Here is a 21,967-nt window from a genome sequence, read left to right as displayed (position 1 = left end):
GTATTCAGTATTGAATCAGTGAGATATATACAATACGTGTTGGCAATTTTACAGATTTCTCATTCTTCTTACACATTTAGTTTATCATGCCATTGTAATAAATGCTTATAAATTGCTTATTCTCTGGAACTGAACGGTCCGTTTGGCTTTTCTTCTTCTTCACCCATTTTCTACCGAAGCGTTTTAAGTTTCCCTTTTCTGTGGTGCTAGTTTATTCCACTCATTTGTTAATTTTTCATTCTTTTTCCCAGCCCATTTCTTTCTATCCGCATAAAAAAAAAAAATTCAAAAATTCTACAGGCCTTATTTTCGTTGGTCGCTCGGACCATTAAAAACGAGCTAGGGTGAAATCACTATTAATTTTTTTTTTCCAAAAAGTGACGATGTACAAAGAAAAAAAAAAGAAAAAGGGTTGGAAGGCGAGATATAAATGTTCCTCGCGCGTTGAGACAAAATGCTCCATCTCTGAGTCGAAATGTTCTTCCAGCTCCATATTAATATGAAATGATGTTTGCTGTTTGAATTATCTCCGAAAAATCTTCAACACTCTTTACATTGCTTACACTTCTCTTCCACTGACCTCAATCTCTCCGCACTTTACTTGGACGGCTTCCCCCTCGCCAGCACCCACTTTTACACTAAAACCTGCAGTTTTATGCCGCTAAGGTCTAAAAGTACTCACGAGTGAGCACGAGTGAGCACGAGTGAGCACGAGTGAGAACGAGTGACCACGAGTGATCATGGCCGCGAGTTACTACCAGTGACCACGAATGACCACGAGTGACCACGACTGAGATTACATCAAAAAATGTCAGTGATGTTATTATGGCATCATTAAGAAGTCTTTGCGAGGTCATTTCTTCAAATAATGACCTTACCACCAAACGGAGGCTATTAAACTGGTGTAGAAATCAAAGATTAGAGCATTGGCCGTGCCTCACAATTTTGTTTTTTCCTTTTCAAATATTGGCTGCTTTTTTATTTGTGAAAGTGAAGAAAAATTCGCCCGATTTTACTAAATCAAGCGACACTCAAAACTGCGCGTGGGCCTTGCATGCTTTGTTTGATCGAATTACAGGTAAACCATCCTGGCCAGAAAATACGGCCTTTTGGCAACCTACAAAACTAGGTGGAAAATCTCATACGGACTGGACTAGATTGCGTTACACCACGTGAACACAACTAGGGTAACTAGAACACGTCCGATAATTTTTAGCGACGACTCAGTGTAAAGGAGGTGTCTCCTCTACGTCTTCCCCTATGTCTCCTTTAGGTCCTCCCCTATGTCCTCCCCCCGGAGATGTTTAAAATCGTGGTATGTGGACTACAGATTTCAGATTGCATGTCATAGAATGAAAGGGAAACCCAAAATATGAAAATAGATTGAAAACAAGTTGAAAAATAAATTTGCGACTTTTTGCTAAGCAAATGACCATGATGTGTTTTTACCAATAGGCCGCGATAAGTCGTCAGAATGGTTTATTCGTTCCAAGATTAGCATTCTTGGAATTGTGAAAGCAAGACGCGCGCAATTTAAACAAATACAAACGTGAGGTAAAAATTTTTGGCGACGCGCTGTGAGGCAGGTCGGCTGGCTGAAACTTTATTTTCTCAAGAAATATTTATTACAAGTTTTGGCGTCCTGAAATTGAGCGTTCAGTTTCGGAATCAAATCTTAAAGAAATGCTTTTCCTAGATACAAAGTTTATAGTTTGTCAAGTTTAATTCATTTATTAGTAGTTCAGCCTCACGTGCAGATCGTTATGTGTTATTCGATCAAACAAAACGGGCAAAGTCCAGGCGTGAAGTTTTGAACCCCACTTCGTTTAATAAAATCGCTCTGATTTTCTTACCTTTCACAATTGAAAAAAGATCACATATGAAGCATGAAAGAACAGAGGATCAACAGCCAATATTTGTAGAGGAAAAAAACAACCGAAGTGTGAACGCACAGCAGTGGCGGATCTAGGGGAGGGGGACGGGGGTAAAAAAGAAGAATCGCAGAAGGACGAAAAGCCGGCAGGGCAAGCAAAAAAAAAAAAAAGGAAAAAGAAAAAAAAAAAACCAGGGCCCCCCATAGCTCAAGGTCTGGATACCGCTCCCCCCTTAGCTCAAGGTCTGGATCCGCCACTGCACAGGCAGTGCTTCCAACTTTGATAACCACTCTAGTAAATAGCCTCCGTTTGATGGTAACTGGTAAGGTCATTATTTGATGAAATGACCTCACAATGACTTCTTAATGACGTCATGATAACATCACTGACATTCTTTGACGTAATCTCACCCGTGGTCACTCGTGATCACTCATGGTCACTCGTGGTTACTCGTGGTTACTCGTAAGTATAGTGACTTTTAGACGTCATCGTTTTATGCCTACACGCTGTGGCCTTCTCGGAGTACGACAATTTTTAATTTTATTTGCATAGATGATTACGTGATCAGTTGCGTTATCGTGATCTAAAAGTGGGAAAAATTAACATTGGGCATTTCCTATTTCATAGTAAATTTCGTCTTCTTGATTACTATTTCCACGGTTAAATCCTGCATTGTAATATGCAGAGGACGTGGCTGTGCCCTTTACTGACTGATAATTTTGCGTTGAGCGTGGCAGCTCTTCCAAAGGTCCAGGTTTGAATTCATACATGTATATGACAGTTCTTCTGGTACATGCTGGTCACGTGTTGAGTCATGCCACTCAACCTCATCAGAGGTGTGCCTCTGTGGCGTCTTTTCTCTCTTGTTTTCACAGCTCGTCGAAGGCGCCATGTCAACATGCTAACTGCAATAAGCAGCACCAAAACAAGGCAGGACAGAGCGATAACAATGACACGGTAGATATTGGAAAAGCCTGCAAGACGTTCAAAAAAAAGCAAAGAAAAAAGACATTGTCACGAGTTTAACAGGGTTGCTACAGGTCAGAAAATGTTCTGGAAAGAAAAAGTCAGGGAATATTGAAATAATTTAACACGGCTTCAGGATTCAATACATTTGATGGCTTGAAGAAACATGTAGGGTCACTATGATTTCAGCCTATGCAGTAAGCGTTCCCTTACGAGCGGAACGAAATTGGCCGCACGAAAAAAGCTCTTTCGCGCGGCCCGTTGTTATGTTGTTAAATTACTTCTCCGAGGATCGTTAAATCAACGTACAAGTTACTAAGCGATATTCCACCCGCTAGCAATCACGTTTTGCTTCCAACACACAGCAAAAGCAAGTGTCCAAGGTTACTCAGGTATTTGTACGATGGCAAAAATGCAAAATGCGAAATGCAAACAACCAAATAATCAAATAAACAAACAAGAAGAATACACTCACTGTCAGCTCCCTCTGTAATTGCTTTTTTCGATGACTTTTGGTCTTCAATTAAGATTATTTCATAAGATGCACTACCAAAGCTGTTTGAGGCGTTGCACACGTACACCCCATAATCCTGTGCGCTGCGAGGAGTGACAACAATGTTGTTGTAAATAGCCTTGATGTCGTCATTAATTAGATCCTGTCCATTCTTTGTCCAATAGTAACTAACTGGAGAATCACTGGTTGCGTAGCAACAAAGACAACACAGCGTGTGCTTTTCACATACCACGGAAGCTGGTGAAACGTCTTTCATTATTCTGGGTGGCACTATGCATAGATTACAAAAAAAACGAAATTACATATGGCTCAATTACGTTATGCCCATTACTACCACATCATCTCCATAGGGTTGTCGTTGTGATAAGCCACATTGAAACTATTTTCTGTTTTAGAGATAGCCTACAGCTTACTCTACACGATGTGACTTTTTTGAAAATCGTAAAGTATTTAACTTGATGATGGAACGTAATCAAAGGCTCCTGTGAGCCAGTTCATGGATGAATTGGATGAATGTAGGAAAGTTAGTTGAATAAAGAGAGGAGAGGAATTGATCATTGTGGAGTTCTTCTTGGTACAGCAGCGAAAAACAGGATAATAAACATCCTTTGATGCATGGGTTCTGATGTCCAGTGGTTGCTTATTGACACCCTTTAGGTAAAGGTCAAGTCTGCATACAGGCCAAGTGGCCCACCAGGCCGGAGCTTATCCCGGTTTCTGTAACATGAAGCGACTAGGAGTATTTCTACTCCTCCCTGGATGGGATGCTAGTCCATTTCAGGGTTACCCCTAGCATTAAGTTCCCCGGTACCCATTTATACACGGGGGTAGAGAGAGGCACTGTGAGAGTAGTGTCTTGCCCAAGAACACAACGCAATGTCCACGGCCAGGGCTCGAACCTGGACCGCTTGATCTGAAGACGAGCGCACTAATCATGAGGCTATCACGCCTCCTACCCTTTAGGTGGCTGAATTTACTCTCTGGTAAAGTTATTTTATAAACCATAATTAATTATTTATTACATAATTCAAAATAGATTTCAACAGAGTGCAACAACAAAATCAAGATGAACACTGCTTTTATTAGGAGCATTTTCTTTTCTATTAAGTCCACTAAAATACTGACTACCATGATGTAGCATATAAAAGCTAAGAGAAGACATTCTAGCCAGCAGTGTCCTATAGACACAGATTATACCATTTTTGCTGAGTCATAAATAACAATCTTTACAGCAGCAGGACACACATGTAGCAGAAGTACAGCATGATAACCACCATTTTAAAAACTGAATGGAAATTCAACAGGTTTAAGCTGGAACAGTTAGGACAGCTTATACTTCAAATAAACAATGCAAAATTTGTATTTTATTAATACAGACAGATTAACACTTTCAACTTTTGTGTTCCTTTATGATGGGGTCTAGTAGTTTCATTCAATTGTAGTCCTTATATAAAGACTGATTGTGATACTCTACATGTATATGTTCATGTACATGTATATGGACATATATAAAATTGGGAGCCAGATCATTTTCAGCAGCAGCTACGAAACTCTGGAATGGCCTACCTGTGGAGCTTTGTCAAGCAACATCACTTGCCAGTTTTAAATCTCGACTTAAGACTTAAGAAGTATTTTTAGAAAAGAATTTTTTAAAATTTATAAATTTATTTTATTTTTATGGTGATTGTAAAGCGTTATTGATCAGAATATGTAAATATGTCCTATATAAATTGGTAAAAGTAATTATTATTATTGTTATATAGAACTGCTAATTTTAAGTTTCTGTATTATAATTTCTGTATTCCACTGTAAAGCTATAGGTTCATTTCTTGAGTTAAGGTTTGATTTCACTTGTTGACATTCTTGACTTTAAGAACATACATGGATAAAGTTCTTAAGTGTTTCCAAATCTGTAATTATACTTGCAGTTTGGAGAGCCATTTTATATGCTTGTAACCAATGTCTTTTGCAAAGAATGAGTTTCAACAGTTCAAGCGTCAGCTGACACAAGTCTTGAAAGCGTCTTATTCTCTTTGTAAGCAGGAGAATTCGACATCCATCTGTAATTCTCAGATTAGAGAGCTTAAGCACAGACGTTTTTGAGCCACGGACGTCAACCGGAAGTTTATGTTCTTGCTTTTAGCACGTTTTCATGCCCGACAAATGAGTTACAAAGCTCTCATTTTAGCATTTACAGCTTGACATTTTCAATGAAAAGGGAGTAATACGTGTCTAAGAGGAGAAGCTTCGACTTCCAGTTGACGTCCTTGACTCAAAAATGTCTGTGCTTAAGCTCTCCAATAATTCCATGAAGTTTTAAGGGTGACTTGTGTTGTTGAAGCCAGTTTCTAGTAAGTCTTTTGATATTATTTTTGACAGCTGATAAACATGTATAGCATCAGTAATGTTGTTATTGCAGTGTTCATCTGGGTTATACGCAGATGCACAATAGCAAAACTTGCTTCACCTGCAATACACAATAAAGATAATAGTGACACATTTTAAAAGGGTATAAATGATTACATGCAGAAAAAATATGTATATCTTTAATTTTCTTCCTTTCCTCCCCCCCTCCCTCCCCCCCCCCCCCCCCAATAAAAATGAGCTAAGTACCTAACTAAGGTGCCCAAGTGATAGTTCTTGCTTTTCTGGAAAGGGTTAAGAAAGAAAATGCCAGTTAAAATGTCGTGCTCTCCCTCAAGAAACATTGGAGCTAAAATAAGTCTTTTACCTGAAAAAAATTATTGTTACGTAAGGCATCTGCAAATTTTGGTAGGGTTACAAGTAATTTTGAATCTCTATGAAGGCTAGAAATTTAGGGACATGAATAGCACAGTAAATTCAAACCATTCTTTGTTTCTGGCGATCAATTTCCTGACTGTTTTACTGTGTGATTTAAATAGTTGCTTGATGCATTTAGATGCATGTATTTATTGGGTATGTAAAGTTTCCATATTCAGCTAAATTATATATTTAATTTAATAATGATCTCATATGATACATACAGGGAAATATTCAAACAGCTTTCATAGAAATATAAATAGGCAAGTATGATCACTGTAGTAAGACTCCAGGGTACCTGCTGATTGTACACATTGTGGTACGGTGGTATAAACATGACCTATCTGTGTACGGCAGTCATAGTAAACTGGTTAACTGAGTGTATCCTTTGTCTGTTATAAGATATTTTTTAGAGCCTTTTGTTCTGAATTTGCCTGCATTGGATCAATATTGAAATCTCCAAGCAGTACAGTCGGAATTGTAGATTCTATTAATACTGAGTCGTGAAGACGAGTAAGAGCATCAATTAACTGTGAAATTGTAACTTAGTTTTCAAGAGATAGATACCAGTTAATGACATGAATATTTGGAATTGGTTGGCTCAACACCATAACAGTGATTTCCAAATTATTAATAGAAGTTATATCTGTATGGAATTTTAGTACAATTCAAATCATTCTTAATGTACAAAGCAGTTCCATAGCAAGTTCCTATGTTAGACTGATTAAAGTCATTTCTGTAAAGAGTAAATTCACTAAGCTGATATGCATCATCCCTATCTAACAAGAAAAGTTTTTATTTAACAAAAATGTTGACATCAGCTTCTTGAATGATGCAATCACTTCGCACATCATCTATGTGGAGGTGGAGAGATCTAACATTCTGAAACAAGATTGTTTTTGTTTGGGGTAAATTGCCAGTCCGTGACTGCTAAAGGCACAAGGCTTACAAGTGTTCTTAGTCTGCTCATCTCACTTCTAACTTTCTCACTAACCTTTATTTTGTTTTCATTCAAATTAAGGATATGCAGTCCAGAGCTGTTTCGTACACGGCTCAAGCCAACATAATGCATGTGCTCTCTTGTGGATGCTGGGAAATCAACAACTGCCTCGTTTAATGTGTCGCCTTGACAGCGGTGAATAGTCTTGGCAGCAGCGGGTCTAAGTGGAAATTAGCACTGGAGAATTTGGACTTTACTTTTTTTATTGACTCGTAATTGTCATGTTACTTCCAATACTGGTGTCCAATTTGGATGTCTCGAAAACGAAGACCCAAAACGAAGACCGAAGACCTAAGACCTTGTGGTCAAAGACGAAGACCCACCGGTCTAAAACGAAGATCCACTGGTCTAGAACGAAGACCCACTGGTCTAAAACGAAGACCCACCGGTCTAAAACGAAGCCCCATCGGTCTAAAACGAAGACCCACCGGTCCAAAACCTTTTTTTCTTCAGGGAAAGACTATACACTAGGCTAAATTGCTCTCATTTTGTAGCGCATCAATTAAAATGTCATCTGAGCGCGCCACAAACTCGATAAGTACTTTATCTCAATCGGTACCACGTGTCAAATTGTGTAACGCAATTAAATTCCAACAGTATAAAAATATACGTTTTAGTGACGATTTTATTTCTTCACCAATATTTGTAATTGATTATATATTGGCCTAGTGTAAAAACGAACAACAGTTACAGAACTGTTGCGGTTTTGATATATGTCAAAATTGTCATACACCAAATTTGAAAATTTCATTTTAGTCTCATCATACAAACAAAAAAGTTTATTACTTTGACTTTTTACTAAACAGGCTCTTCATTTTGTATCAGATCACGTTTACACTCCAAGCAGTTTCAAAGTGTTGGGGTGCAGAAGTCTATTGAGAAGAGCTACTTCTTTGAAGAAAAGTTTCTTCTCGTCTTGGTCAAGGACATGCAACATTTTTTTGACAACCACTGTTTTGACATTTTCCTCAGTTCCATATTCTCTGGTGTACACATCGCCAAAAGCACCTTGACCGAGCCGCTTTTTAACTTGCAGAGCGTTGCAATCAAAGACTTTTACGTCCGCGATACTTTCCGCAGAAGATTGTTGCTTTTTTAAGAATTGGGGAAGCTTGGAATGCCGAAAAAACGACATCCTCAACGCAGGGATGCAAGTGAAAGTGATCACGTAATTTTCCCGGGAAAATCAAATTCTTGTAGCACGTGATTAATAAATTTGCGAGTCACGCACAGTGGACCTTTGCGCCTTTATATGATAAGGACAGTAAAGCAAAGTAATAAAGTCACCTCATCATAATTTGCTCATACGCATTTGAAAAATAGAATAGTGGTGACGACAAATTATACTAAAATCGTCACTAAACTATATCTCTATACTGTTGGAATTTCATTGCGTTACACAATTTGACACGTTGTACCGACTGACTAGTGTATAGTCTTTCTTGAAGACAAAAAGGTTTTAGACCAGTGGGTCTTCGTTTTAGACCGGTGGGCCTTCGTTTTAGACCCGTGGGTCTTCGTTTTAGACCGGTGGGTCTTCGTTTTAGACTGGTGGGTCTTCGTTTTAGACCACAGGGTCTTCGTTTTAGACTACAGGGTCTTCGTTTTAGACCACAGGGTCTTCGTTTTAGACCACAGGGTCTTAGGTCTTCGGTCTTCGTTTTTGGGTCTTTTTGGGTTTTCGACACATCCGTCAAATTTCTATTTATAGTTGCCTTGTACAAATGTGCATTTTCTCTACGCTAGTTACTGCCTATGTCAGGATGTGGAAATGAGACCCAAATAATACTTGGTCTAGTGGAATTTTCAACTCAGTAGTCTATGTGTTCTACGACACACTCTGCACCATTGGTGAGTCTGTCAGTCACATCAATATTAGTTGTCAGTCATATTTTGCTGCAGTTGCTACTGACACTAGCGAGTATAAACCCATTGTGTTTGATGGATCATCTGGGATTTTGTTTTTCATTTGCTTCTTGAGATCATCAGAAATGTCCCTGACTATTATGTCCACAGCCTTAATCCTGGCTTTATCAGCTTTAGAGAGGGTAAACAGAGCATTGTTGTGAGCATCTACGGGATGCATTTGTAGTAAATAAATGTGCCATGTTCATAGGGTAATTATCTTGTCCAGGCCTTACATTCAGAAGTCTTTCTTTCAAAATGGTTATATCATCTTCAGAGTGCTTTCCCTCTCTCAAAGGATTGAGTAGCTGAGCAAATTCTTTGTCATCTTTTTGTCTCATTATTTATGTCAATTCAAAGAGGGTGAAGTACTCTGTCCAAACGTTAGTTACAAATTCATTATAGCCAGATTGACAATTTTCAAAGATCCACTTATCAAAAACTGGCTTAAGCTGGAAAAGATCTCCAACAGTTACCAAGCTTATTTCACCAAATGGTTCATTAGTTCCCATAATTTGTTGTAACCTTAAGTTCAAAAAGTTGAACATGACAATTTCAACCATAGAAATCTCATCACTGAAATTCACCCAAGGTCTGTTTAGTTTTGCTCTAATGGTATTCAGTCTGTCACTGTCCAGTGCATAATACTCAAACCTCTATTGGCAGGTATGACACCGTTTACAATCGCTCCGTGAGGTGGCTTCCACTGAGTCCCAAACCGGCCGAAGCGATGGGAGGAGAGTATACTCCTATTAGTTTAAACCTGCAATGAATTATTGTTTTTGAAGAAACATCTGAAATATCATCTGAAATATCTGCTGAATTTCGGTTTCTCCCCCGTGAGTACCAAAATGAAAGCACACTGAGCTTGTGCTAGTATATTCCGTCGGTTAAAATCTTAAGACTTATATTATTTCATTTCTTTATTTACTTGCTTCATTTGTGATGGCAATCTTCTGTTGTTGAGGGAAGGCCCGAGCCAAATCTGGAATCGATGAAAACATCTGTGGAGTGGCCATCCAGATGGCTTTGAAGAGATTTCACTGGTCTCATGTGATCATCGTGTCGATCAATAAGTACTTATAGCGGATCGATCGTGTTTTTACTATGTGAAAGACGCGAACTACTTTATGTAAGAACCTCTGACGAGTATATAGGTTATTAATTATTTTTAGTGCCAGCGGTTTTCCAGTTATAATTAAATTTCAACCTGCAACCTGCAACCTGCAACATATACCTGCCATCTCCAGCACTTCCACTAAGAGCAATCTTAGAGGGTCATCTTTTGTTTTAATTGAATGTAAGACATGATGAAAAAACTGTCTTTGTTTTTCATTCAAAGAGCGGTCGACCCTGTACCAGTGCTACTTTCCGAACGAAATAATCCTCCCAGTATAAGAGGCATAGTAAAAGATACGACACAACAAGGAGGCTTACCTTAGCTTCCAGATGATACACGATTCATTCCCCTCCTGTGACATTTTAAAAGACTTCACAACGATTCGTCTTCGGTCGCGAAATCGTCGTTTTTTAGCATCGTAGCTTGTAAGATTTCGCAGGAAGCCTCGTAGCTTTCAGGATTTCAATGTCCATTGCCGAAGCTAGTGTTCCTTAGCTTAATGATTTTCCATTTTACCACTCCACGAAGGTCTCCTCGTTAAAATTGAACGAAAAACCATCCTCGTGCCGCGATATGCTATGCTGCCGCACAAGAATGGTATAGTACTTCCTTCGAGTCTTTCCATGTCCATTTGTCGCAGCTACTGTTGCTTAGCTTAACAACTTTTCATTTTACAACTCCACAGATCGAACCAAAAACCATCTTCATGCCGCGTTAACCGCCATGTATAAACTCCATGTTATCGGACAAAATTTCGCCTTTCTAGTCGCCCCTAAAACCTGCTAGACCTACAGGGCGAAGTGTCTAGGACAAAAACCATACTTAGCAGGGGAGGGATAGGAGAAAACTATTCAAAACTATTGTCATCAAGATTGTCAGTCAACCGCTCATCAAACTGCTCATTTTCTTGCAAAATTATATCAGTCAGGGAAGTGCCTTGGGAAAGAGGTAAAAAAAAATGACTCTATACCAACGACCTGAACGTTGCTATAGCTAACTAAAGTAAAAAATAAATAACTCTGGAGCTAAGTATGTGTATGTACTTCCGGGACATAAAAGATAAATAAAATGTAAAACAAGGAGGAGCTGATCGAAAACAACAAAAAATGATCACAATAATACATCTTATTATACATTGAATTTACTATCTATTTTCTGTTGAATTTTCGAAATCCACGCCTGTGATGTCATCTAGCTGCAGATTATGTAATAATCATGTCAAGGACACCCAAGGTCACGGGTAATCATGTCGTGTGTGACAGCGGTCCATGTTTTTCTAAGGGTGATCATGCCAAGTTCGCGCGCTTTGTGTTGCTTGCCGTCAGTGAGGAAGCAAGAACTTGACTTCCTTTTTTCTTTTCGTTCAATGTATAATAAAACAATTATTAGATTCAGTTTTTGTTATATCTAGAATAACCAGGGTCTTGGTAAGGGTAATCAGCCTCAACCTTCAGCTTCGGCTGATAACCTCCTACCTCGACCTTGATCATTCTGGATATCACAAAAACCTCATCCAGTAATTGTTTATAATACTGTGTTCACTAAATTGAGCTGCTTTGTCTCGTAACGAACATGAATGCTAGACATCTATAAGATAAAATAAAAGAAAGTAGACCACCATTTGTTTTACTAAATTAAATACAGCTGAACAGTAGGATACGAAACATGTATTTTTACCATATGCTGTAGTTCTCTGAACTTTAAAAGCACTCTTTGGTCCGTCACCAGCAGAAGAGGAAGTCAACACTTGAAATTCATATTCTGTGTTCTCGTCAAGTCCAGTGGCATAATGGAAGCGAATTTCTGACCCGTTCATAGTGACTTCGGTTGGCAGTCCAACAATGTCTTTCTTTTTGTAAAACAGTTTAAATCCTTTGATTATTCCACGTCTGGAGTCGGCTGGGGATAATTGCCACAATGCTTTAATAGTGGTAGAGTTGGTTGCAGTCACAGTTAACGCGGTGGGTGCTTGTGAAGGAACTGAAATGATTTAGTTAAATAATTAATGTGTTAAGAACCTAAAGCACATTTCTTTTGTCATTTCTTAATTGGGTATACCAGCAAATGCTCCACGAATATATGTTTTCGCAGTTCTAATGGGCCTGTTGTAAAACCGGGTACAAAATTTAAACCCCTCAATGCAAGACTTGCACTTGGACGTCCACTACAGAGAGAAGTCAAGCTTGACTTGCTCAGTTCTAGATCTCTTTGGACGATTTTCTAACACATGACCGGGACGTTGTTGAAAATATAAATATATCGTAGTCTTGGGCATGAATAAATATAGGATAAAGCTGGATTTTAATTTAGATCTTCTATTAAATTGGCTGTAGCGCATACTACGGAGAAACTCCTCTTCAACTGTTTCCAGATCGAGTTACGAGACTTTTTTTTAAGGACGGTAAAAGCAAAAGAAAACAAACAAACAAAACAAAATGCATTTTTACGTGTTTTATACAACACCAGCACAGTACAGGAAAGCACAATCAAGCCAAGAAAGGAAAGCAATGGAACAAGCGAAAACAAAGAACAACACAAATAAAGAAAAATAATGCAAAGCAATAAAAAACATATTTTGATAGAAAAAAAAAAGAACAAAATCGCAAACAAATTAAATACAAATCAAAACAAAACAAAACAAAACGAAATGAAATGAAAAAAATAGGACCAAAACAAAAGTATACGAGCTACTGCAGATAACGCCTGGTTTTAAACAGTTTGATATCAGCCCCTGTTTGCAGTTTATCTTAGAACAATAGTGAGAGCTTCTGGTAAAATACCTGCAGGTTTAAGTACTCCAAAAACCTCCACTCTTAGAGCCTTGCGAGTCGAGAAAAGCGTTGGCTGGAACCTGATAAATCTCGCGCTCTTGATTTCCTTAAGGTTGTGTTTCACTATGTCGTTTCTCCCAGAATTACCATTGAAGACTTAGAAACCAAAGCAGTGACAGTATCATCACTTCCTAATGCTGAATTACCTACATCGTAACCAGTTAGTCTTTAATGTCATGGATTCTTTATTGTTCTCGTTCAATAGGAAGACGTTCTTAATATAAAATACTGTTAGAAAAGTCTTGGGCTCTACATGTACACCATGCTGGAAAACAATTCTGACAAACGTTTCTGCTCTTGTTTCTATAGCCTGGGTTTGTAACCCAGTTCTCATGTAACTTGTACTTTGGGATGCCTAAGGTCCCTAGATGTTTCGAAATAATCAGAACACATCAAGTTCTGACACTTCAATCAAACAAACCTCATCCATGTTGTTTTCTTGGTAGGTAACCCAATTCTGATTGTCCAGTGATCAGCGGTTGACTTTCCTTGAGTAGCTACAGCACAGATAAGGAACTCGTATTGCAGGTCAACTTCTAAATAATCGTTATCATTGTTGTCGTTGCTGGGTGACCAAGCACCTGGTCCATTAAGTCGACCGTTCGCAGGTGTGTCTCTACCTCTTGTTGACGAGGCTGAAAAACTGCTGTCCGGTATAGTGTAACTGCTTGCCACTCCGATGGACTGGATTTGACATGCTGAAACGTAATCAAGTGGCATGCACCACTAATTCCTATTGGCTCTTGAACATTTATCGTTATGTTTACTGTATGTTTTCTGTGGTCAGTAGCATTTGTATCAAATGCATCGTCGTACATTGGGTAATTTTAAGGGAAAAAAGTTGCTCTTTCCTTAGGTTACATTTTCTTGGCACCACGCAAACTACATGTAACCACACTGCGCCGGAGAAATTTGAAAACGGCGTTTTACATTCTGAAAACGCATGATGTTTTCCGTCCAAGTCACATCGGGGAAATTTGAAAAGACAACAATCACTCGGGCAGAGGAATGACGTGATTGTCGTGACTTCAACGTTTTCGAGAAGCTCCCTTTTCAAAATGTTTTTGCTCACTACAAAAATGCGGCCTATGTGAATTTCCGCCGGTTTGAAGAGCGTTTTCGAAAAGTACCGTTTTCGTGACGGATTAGTGTGGATGGTAGGCCAAACCGCAAAAATGAAACATCGTTTGAACATTTCTCTGGGATAGTGTTGGTGGCAGGGCCTAAGAAAATGGTTTCTTCTCTCTCAGTTTATTCCCAGTCTAAAATGGTTGATGCAAGAACTTTCAAACATTTTAGACATATGTCTTCCTTTCAATAACATTAATGACCAATTCCGTCCATGAGACGTGCCTGCAGGGAATCATGGTAGCTACATTCATGAAAACAAATATCCAGTCCAAGATTCCCTGCAGGCTCTTCTCAAAGAGAGAATCTTCCTGCTCCATATATATATATATATATATATATATATATATATATATATATATATAAAGTTAAGATGCTTCGAGCCAACAGGGATGCCACGCGCCAGAAGGATCCAAAAGGATTCGTAGTCCAAACCTCGAGTAATGAAATTTGTAGGCAATTGTGGAAAACGAGGACGGACAACTTCGAGCGAAAAAAAAAATATATATATACAGTAAAAAATCTAAGAAATCTTAAATAAATGATTTTATTTGGCTTCGTGTAAGAAATGTAACTTACAATACATTGGCTCTACAACAACAGATTTTAGAGTTAGATTTCGCAACCACAAGTCTGCTATGCTGACCAAGAAAAAGACTTGTGAGGTAGCGGTGCATTTCAACAGAACACCACACGACTTAAACGACTTTTCTTTCCAGTGTATTGATCAAGTGCAGATAAATGCAAACAATACAAGTAACATCGAAAAGCTTTTAATCACTAAAGAGGCATATTGGAGTGCACAGTTGTTCTCTCTGGCACCTTTTGGCTTGAACAAACGTCAGGAATTCCACTCGAAAAAAAGAATAAACTACAATTAGCGCAAAAATAACTTGCAAATTTGGCGGTTATCTTAGTTCAGGTGTTCAAAGGCCCTGACCTTGGATCTTGTTAGCTTTGTTAGCGCTAGGTTTTCTCAGGGGCTCCCATCGGGGAATTTATTACATTATTGTTGTTTAAGGGCCCTGTTTAGGGCGCCTGTTGTGCCTTGCCGCGGCATAGTTTCAAGGGCTTTGTTTGGGGATTTTGGGACCGCCTTTTTTGAACATTGAATATTTTACACGCGGGTCCCTTCACACTTTCGGCTGACTCGACGAATCGCGTTACTTTTTTGATATTAATCTTATTTGTATTATATTCGATTATTTATTCTTATTTGGTTTGTGTCTTTTGAGTTTTGTACCGCATTGTCATAGTATCTCGCTTAGTAATCACCGATTGTTTATCATTGGTTAATTTTTTCGTTTTCATGTGTTACCACGCCCTGTTATGTAATCATCTTTGTAATATGATGTCATTTTTTATACTGTAAACTTATTTAAGGTCATTGTAATTTATTATTCACTTGCACTGCAACTGATGAAGGTCTTTGACCGAAACGTTTATTTTTATTAAATTTTTAAACCTTTTTTTAGATTTCTTAGATTTTTTACTGTATATATATATTTTTTTTTCGCTCGAAGTTGTCCGTCCTCGTTTTCCACAATTGCCTATATATATATATATATATATATATATATATATATATATACTTCATGAACTTGAACAGAAATAAATTTATAGAGCGCTCGACTGTGAGAGGAGCAGTGTAGATAATAAACAATGGTAGCAAGACTTCAATTCATCGTTTTATTACGACAACGCTGTTTCGTATGGTCAAAGGATGACCACACTCATCAGGCAATATCAACGATTCGTTGATATATATATATATATATATATATATATATATTGGTGATTTCAGAGTCGTATGCTGTATGTACCTCCTCAAAAACTCTTGTCAGACCGCCTAAAATTCTCAAAACTCATTACTGATCCAGCAAGTATAAAACCAAGAAACCATGACCGTGATGAGGGTTGGATACCTGATCGTAATTTACATATATGTTTGCGATTTTATTTCTCAGTTTTTCCTTTTGTTTTAGTTTCCATTTACAAGATATATCCGAACACTCAAGACAGTTTCTGGTCCCATTTAAGTTTTAGCTTCTAAGAAGGTAGACTTCATTATTAAGTATCACGCCTTTTATACCTCGTCTTGCTGAATACACCTCGACTTCACAGAGTGTGAGCATTTCATTGCTTCTTAGACTTCTGATGGTCACGTATCGTCCGTACAAAAAGGGACGACAGTAAAAGGATTTACCCTGGCCTTGAGGAACAGCATGGGTCCCACCACACCTTGGATTAGCCACGCCTCCATCACTAGACATTGAACCTTTTTAGAGAAAAAAAGACAGAAATCCACACACGTTAATAATAACTGAAGATAAGAATGACATCTTTTGACCTTTAAATGCAAAAAAAATAAATAAAACTGCACGCGATGCATTTTAAAAATTTCAGTTGTTTTTATACTGTTTTTATAGCCGTATTACCAACAGCATTACGTATCCAAGGGTTTTCGCGCGAATTTGAAACAGTTCAAGCTTAACGTGGCTTTGAAATTCATTTTTGGCTCAAAATGTGGCGTTTCCCATCCTAAGTGACTGGTAACTTGAGTACATAATATATCACGCACCTGAGACTACGAGAAGATGATTGTTTACGAATCTTCTATAATGTGGTCGGAAATTCTTGGCTTGTTCTAGTTAATTCCTTAAGCTTTAGATTTTACTCTAAGGTGGTGTGACAATGAAAACCAGCAATGCACTGTAGATGGTTTGAGTTTACACACCTCTGTATTTCTGGATGGTTACCTAACCGTTCATGTCAAGCAACCATCGAATCTAGTGTACTCTGACCTACCCACTCTGATCTAGAAATTCTCCAGTTGATCTCCACAACAGTCACCTCTGTTAACTATGTACAATTCAGACACTGGCTCTTCTCGTCCCAGGTCTACTCTCCACCAAGGCTGATAAGCTCTTTCTGTGCTTGCACATGAAGATCCAACATTAAGGTTTGTGTTACTGTTACCATCGACTGCTCTGCTACTGACGAAACCAAGGTTAGTACTTATCTGGTCCGTTTGCTTGCCAAATGCAAGATTTTCTGGAAAATAAAAGCAGTGATGGCCATTTAAGTCACAAAGTAGTTCTTCAGTTGTATTGTGGATTGCCGCAGCTGGTACAAAATATGCTTTAAAAATCAGTCATGGCGAATTTTGATGACTTTGGTGTTATTGTATTTCCCGTTTGGTTCAGACCAAAAAGAAGGAAGGAGACTTAACTGCTGTATCAGTTCTTCACTCGATAGAAACTGCGATGACTACTTTGAGCATTCTTGAAAAGAAAATTTTCATGCCTGTGAAATACCTGATGTCTTATGTTACTCTGTACTGCGGATTAGTTTTAAGACTTGGTTACATTAAACGCAATGCATGTAATGTAGTGTATAGGATATAATGCAATTTATTGTGTTAAAAAACAGTCCTTAGAAAATACGCGCGCTGATTGGTTTAAAATCGTGTTTCTATTAAACAATTAGATTATGAGCTCGAGATTTCTATCCCTTGACAGTTGACGAGGGCGCACCACGAGTCAACTATCACGCATAGAAATCGAGAGTGAATAATCTAATTATTTTAGAATAAATCTACTAGACGTTCAAAGTTTTGTCTAAATCTTCTTCACAAACACTTCGAAAACGCCAAGAAGCGGCCGTAATTTCGTTAACAAGGGCACACTGCTATGCTACTCACTATCTACCACAGAATAGATAGTGAGTAGCGCAGCCAATCAGAGAATGGCATTCGTGATAGAACGCTAGTAGACTTATACTAAAACTCGATAGAAACACGGAGAACATGTTTTCTATTTCGTTTAGAAAACACCGCGAGGAAAAAAAGGAAAATAACTTGTTGACTTTGATTAACAAAATGTAAATTCTCTTTGTTCGCGCCACCATTACGTCAACAGCTCGTGCTGGTTCTGTGTTTCTATTGAGTTTTAGTATAAATCTACTAGCGTTCTATCACGAATGCTGTTCGCTGATTGGCTAGGCTACTCACTATGCATTCTGTGATAGATAGTGAGTAGCGTAGCAGCGTGCCCTTGTTCACAAAATGACGTCCGCTTCTGGGCGTTTTCGAAGAGTCTGTGAAGAGGATTTAGATAAAGTTTTGAACGACCAGTAGATTTATACTAAAACAATTAGATTATTCGCTCTCGATTTCTATGCGTGATAGTTGACTCGGGGGCGCCCTCGTCAACTATCACGTGATAGAAATCCCGAGCTCATAATCTAATTGCTTAATAGAAATACTCGTGAAAGTTTGACAGAACTCGAAAAAGCTGTGGAAGGCTCGTGTTCCCACAGCATTTCTCGTTCCCACAAACTTCCACAGGTCTCGATAGAAACACGATACATGTTTTATATTTCTTAATTGTAGTGCAGTCAAAGGCAATGCAAGTTGACGCAAGGCAATGCAAGGTGTTTTGTAGGGTTAGGTAGGGTATACTGGGGTAAATTTCAGTACTTTACACTCAACTTGTAAGAAAGAAAGCTGCGCTACCAACATTTCTACAGCTCCAGCTAAGGAGAGTTTATTCTAAATCAGCCAATGTCAAGCGACGTGTTGTTTTATCTTTGCATAATGCGCACATGTATCAAGGTTGATATTGGACCCGCTGGTGATACGAAATGATCAGGATATAGATTGAGGTGTGTCAGTTTATTTCGGAAACAAGAAGAACTTCGAAATATAAATAGGTGAAGTTGTCTAAAAGTTCTGTCTTGCCATTTCAATTAGATGTTGGTATCAAATCATCTGAAAGTTATGTTCAATTACCTCTTGAGTAGATCTCCACTTCACAAAGGGTTAGCCACTCTTGCTTCGCGACCGTGGTCATGATGCCAACATATCTGCCAGTCGTCAGTGGATTCGTGAAACAGAGAGCTGAAGCTTTGAATTGAATAAAACTGTAGAGCCCCATACATTGAGCATTACGTGTCACATCTGTGTTGTCACCTGCCATTTTCAAACCAAATTACATTGCAATAGCTTCTAAACCGTTTCACGAGAACTAAACATATTATGCAGTCACTGGATTAACCAATTAAGCCATCACTAAGTCAATTTAAGGTCTCATGGTGTAAAAAGAGATGTTCCTATTATGGTAGACTGTTCCTGAGTATTAAGGACGATCGACATATCAGCAGTTATAAATGTCAGTTTCCTTGCTGAAGGACTGATCCTTCTACTGTCAGTTACATTGAAGGGGGCGCACACTTTAGTGGTCTTACAAAAGTAAACTGTTTACTTTAGCTGAAAATAATTCGTACCCAATGTTATCTTATAGTCCTTGCTCCTAAGCCTTACTTTAGGGTCCGACGAAAACCTGTTGACGATGGATACCTCGGACACGGCTGAGCCATTTGGGCCCAGGTCTACTCGCCACCAACTTGGGTTACTTGCTTGGGTGTGCGAACAGTGCCCATGATCAAAATTAGCATCGGGATTCCCGTCCACTGCTTTCTCTGGTACACCCGATGAGTGAACATTACCATATGTGGAGGACTGAGCCGAGGGCTTGTCAAGAGCAAGGTTTTCTGTTTAAGTGCAAATGAAACCTAGTGAGCTTGAAGAAGAAAAGAATGAAAGAAACGGTGGACCTTTGGATGTGCTTCGGAATACGATGATGGTATTTTTGTAGTCATGACTAGTTTCTCAGCAATCAAACGAAACGGTCAACGAGGGGAACGGGGGGGTGGGGGTGGGGGGCTCATTCAGGAATGGGCAGTGAATTAATCTTAGAGCTCAAAGATTGTTCACCAGTTACTGGCCATTTGTGTCATATCACCATTGTAACATCGCTCGCTAAATTGTGCAGTGATAGTATAGATCTGTCAAAGTGTAACTGCTGGAAAGTGCTACAAACTGTTACCAGTCCCCTTAAGCAAGTTTAGACTGACTCAGTTGAAATTTTCAATTCTGAATAGCGTGTGCAGCATTTTTAAGAGCACGGCCTTTACCTGGCTCTTGTTTCACTCCAAAGACTTCTGTTCTCATACATATACTGTTACGGTGCGTTTTTGGCAAGAATCGCAAATACTTTGCTACGACTCCATCAACGACAACGTGCTTGACCTCAGAGTTTCTGTCATAATTTCCCTGGAATACCTGCAACAGAACAAACAAAAGCTTACTATTTTGTCAATATTTGCTTTCTCATGGGCAACAACAAAATAAAACCTGGCTAGCAAACCCCCGCAATCAAACTCTGAAGACGTAAGCGGGCATCATAATCCATGGATGCAAGCTAATACGTTTAGTTTCCCATCACAAGAAAAAAATGTTTCCATTGACAATTATAAAACAAGTGACTCATGCTTTTTAGCTGTGCATTATGGAGTTATGATGTTCTTGGGAAGATTGAACAACAGACATGCAGTTACATTCGGCTACGCCTCGAGCGACATCTTACGCTTCTTTCCAAGCTTCCCGCACACATCATAACTCGATTATTTTTTTAAATTTATTTGGCACAAAAATGGGACTCCATTGTTGAGAACAGGGCTACTGTATGGCCTAGAAAGTTGGAAAACACTTCAACAACTATTGAAAGCGGCGAGATTTGCACTTCCTAACTTGGGAGTAAAAACAAAACAAAACAACAACAAAAACAACCAAAACCTGTAGGCAAGAGAACGTCTTGGTGGGTTAAGCCCGAAAAAAAAAAGTGGACGTAAATTGGACATGTGTCAAGAAAGTACTGTGATCTACCAAAGAGGTTATTATTTTTTTCTGTACTCTGTGGGACTAAAAGAGAGCGGGGAAGGCCCAGAGTAACTAGGAGAAAAATCATGTCTTTTTAGAAAACTCCTATACCTTATGTCTATTTATCAGATTGTCAGAGAGAATATGATTTGATCACCTAGATCGTCAATGTATTGCACTGTATCTCTAAAACCTCGTCTCATTGCAATGTTTACGGCAACCACATTTACCCAGATACAAACATTTTCCACTGAGTTTACCTGCACTTCACAAGCTCCAGCATTGTAATCTGTCCAAACTAATCCGTCTTTAGATGATTGTAATGTATATGTTTCCACCCACTCATCTTCTTGTGAATTTCCCTGGGTTGACACAGCACAGATGATATGAAGTGTCTGCAAGTCAATCTGTAGATATGGTCTAGGATCGCTTGCTCCTGCACACCAGGAGGATCCTCCTGTGTAGTTCACTCGAGCATTTTTAGCTGGCGTGCGAGCACTTTGAACGGAAGAAGCAGTTATCTTGTTGTCTGGAATTGATCTACTTCCAATTCCAAGATCCAATTCGGTACAGCTTCCTGACGTGAGGGAAAAGGGCAGTGATTATAGAATCAACTTCAACACGGATTCATTAAATGTGCTCTTGGTCTTAAACTGTAAACGGCTGAATGATTATTAGAAAAAGTATTTTTTTTTTTTTATAACAATGTTGTTTTCTTCGGTCGAGGCTGAATACACTTGTTTTTCTGCCGATTTCAAGCTAAAAATATTCCTGGGAATATTCTTAGATTATAGCATATGACATATCTTTTTTGGAATGTATTTGGTGCCTTGATGGTGTTGAAGTAATTTTGGAGCCAGCCTGCAGGCATTATAGCCTGATGCTGTTACATAACTTCTTTCGGAAATGTTATTAGTATCGAACATAAGGCTAGTGCTGTTTGGGCAGTTTTGCCGTTTAGAGAGAAAAAAGAATTTTATGCGGTATAGGCAAAAACATATCATGTATTGCATTTACAATTTTTTTAACACAGAAAAGTTATCTTCTTTTCAAAATCTTAGCGTCGAGTTTATTCTTAAAATAATTATTGTTAAAATCTTGCAAATTTCAGCATCGATACTCTTATA

At 38.6% G+C, this 21,967-nt stretch overlaps 1 pseudogene across 1 annotated transcript; it reads right to left on the bottom strand.

Annotated features, from left to right (window-relative positions):
• Positions 1 to 2,915: 2,915 nt before the first annotated feature.
• LOC110064778 (uncharacterized) lies at positions 2,916 to 21,433 on the bottom strand (annotated as a pseudogene). The gene is made up of 10 exons (XR_016206185.1): positions 21,101 to 21,433; positions 20,096 to 20,243; positions 19,479 to 19,672; positions 18,912 to 19,110; positions 16,928 to 17,173; positions 16,212 to 16,397; positions 13,409 to 13,689; positions 12,941 to 13,087; positions 11,838 to 12,140; positions 2,916 to 3,624 (listed from the first exon to the last, which is right to left on the bottom strand). The product of XR_016206185.1 is annotated as an uncharacterized LOC110064778 (transcript).
• Positions 21,434 to 21,967: the final 534 nt, after the last annotated feature.

This window comes from Orbicella faveolata, unplaced genomic scaffold (assembly GCF_042242905.1).
Source record: "Orbicella faveolata isolate gen_17 unplaced genomic scaffold, um_ofav_v1 contig_13, whole genome shotgun sequence".
Classification (NCBI taxonomy): Eukaryota; Metazoa; Cnidaria; class Anthozoa; order Scleractinia; family Merulinidae; genus Orbicella; species Orbicella faveolata.
Note: the sequence above shows the minus strand (reverse complement) of the source record. Positions and strands in the feature narration are given on the sequence as shown.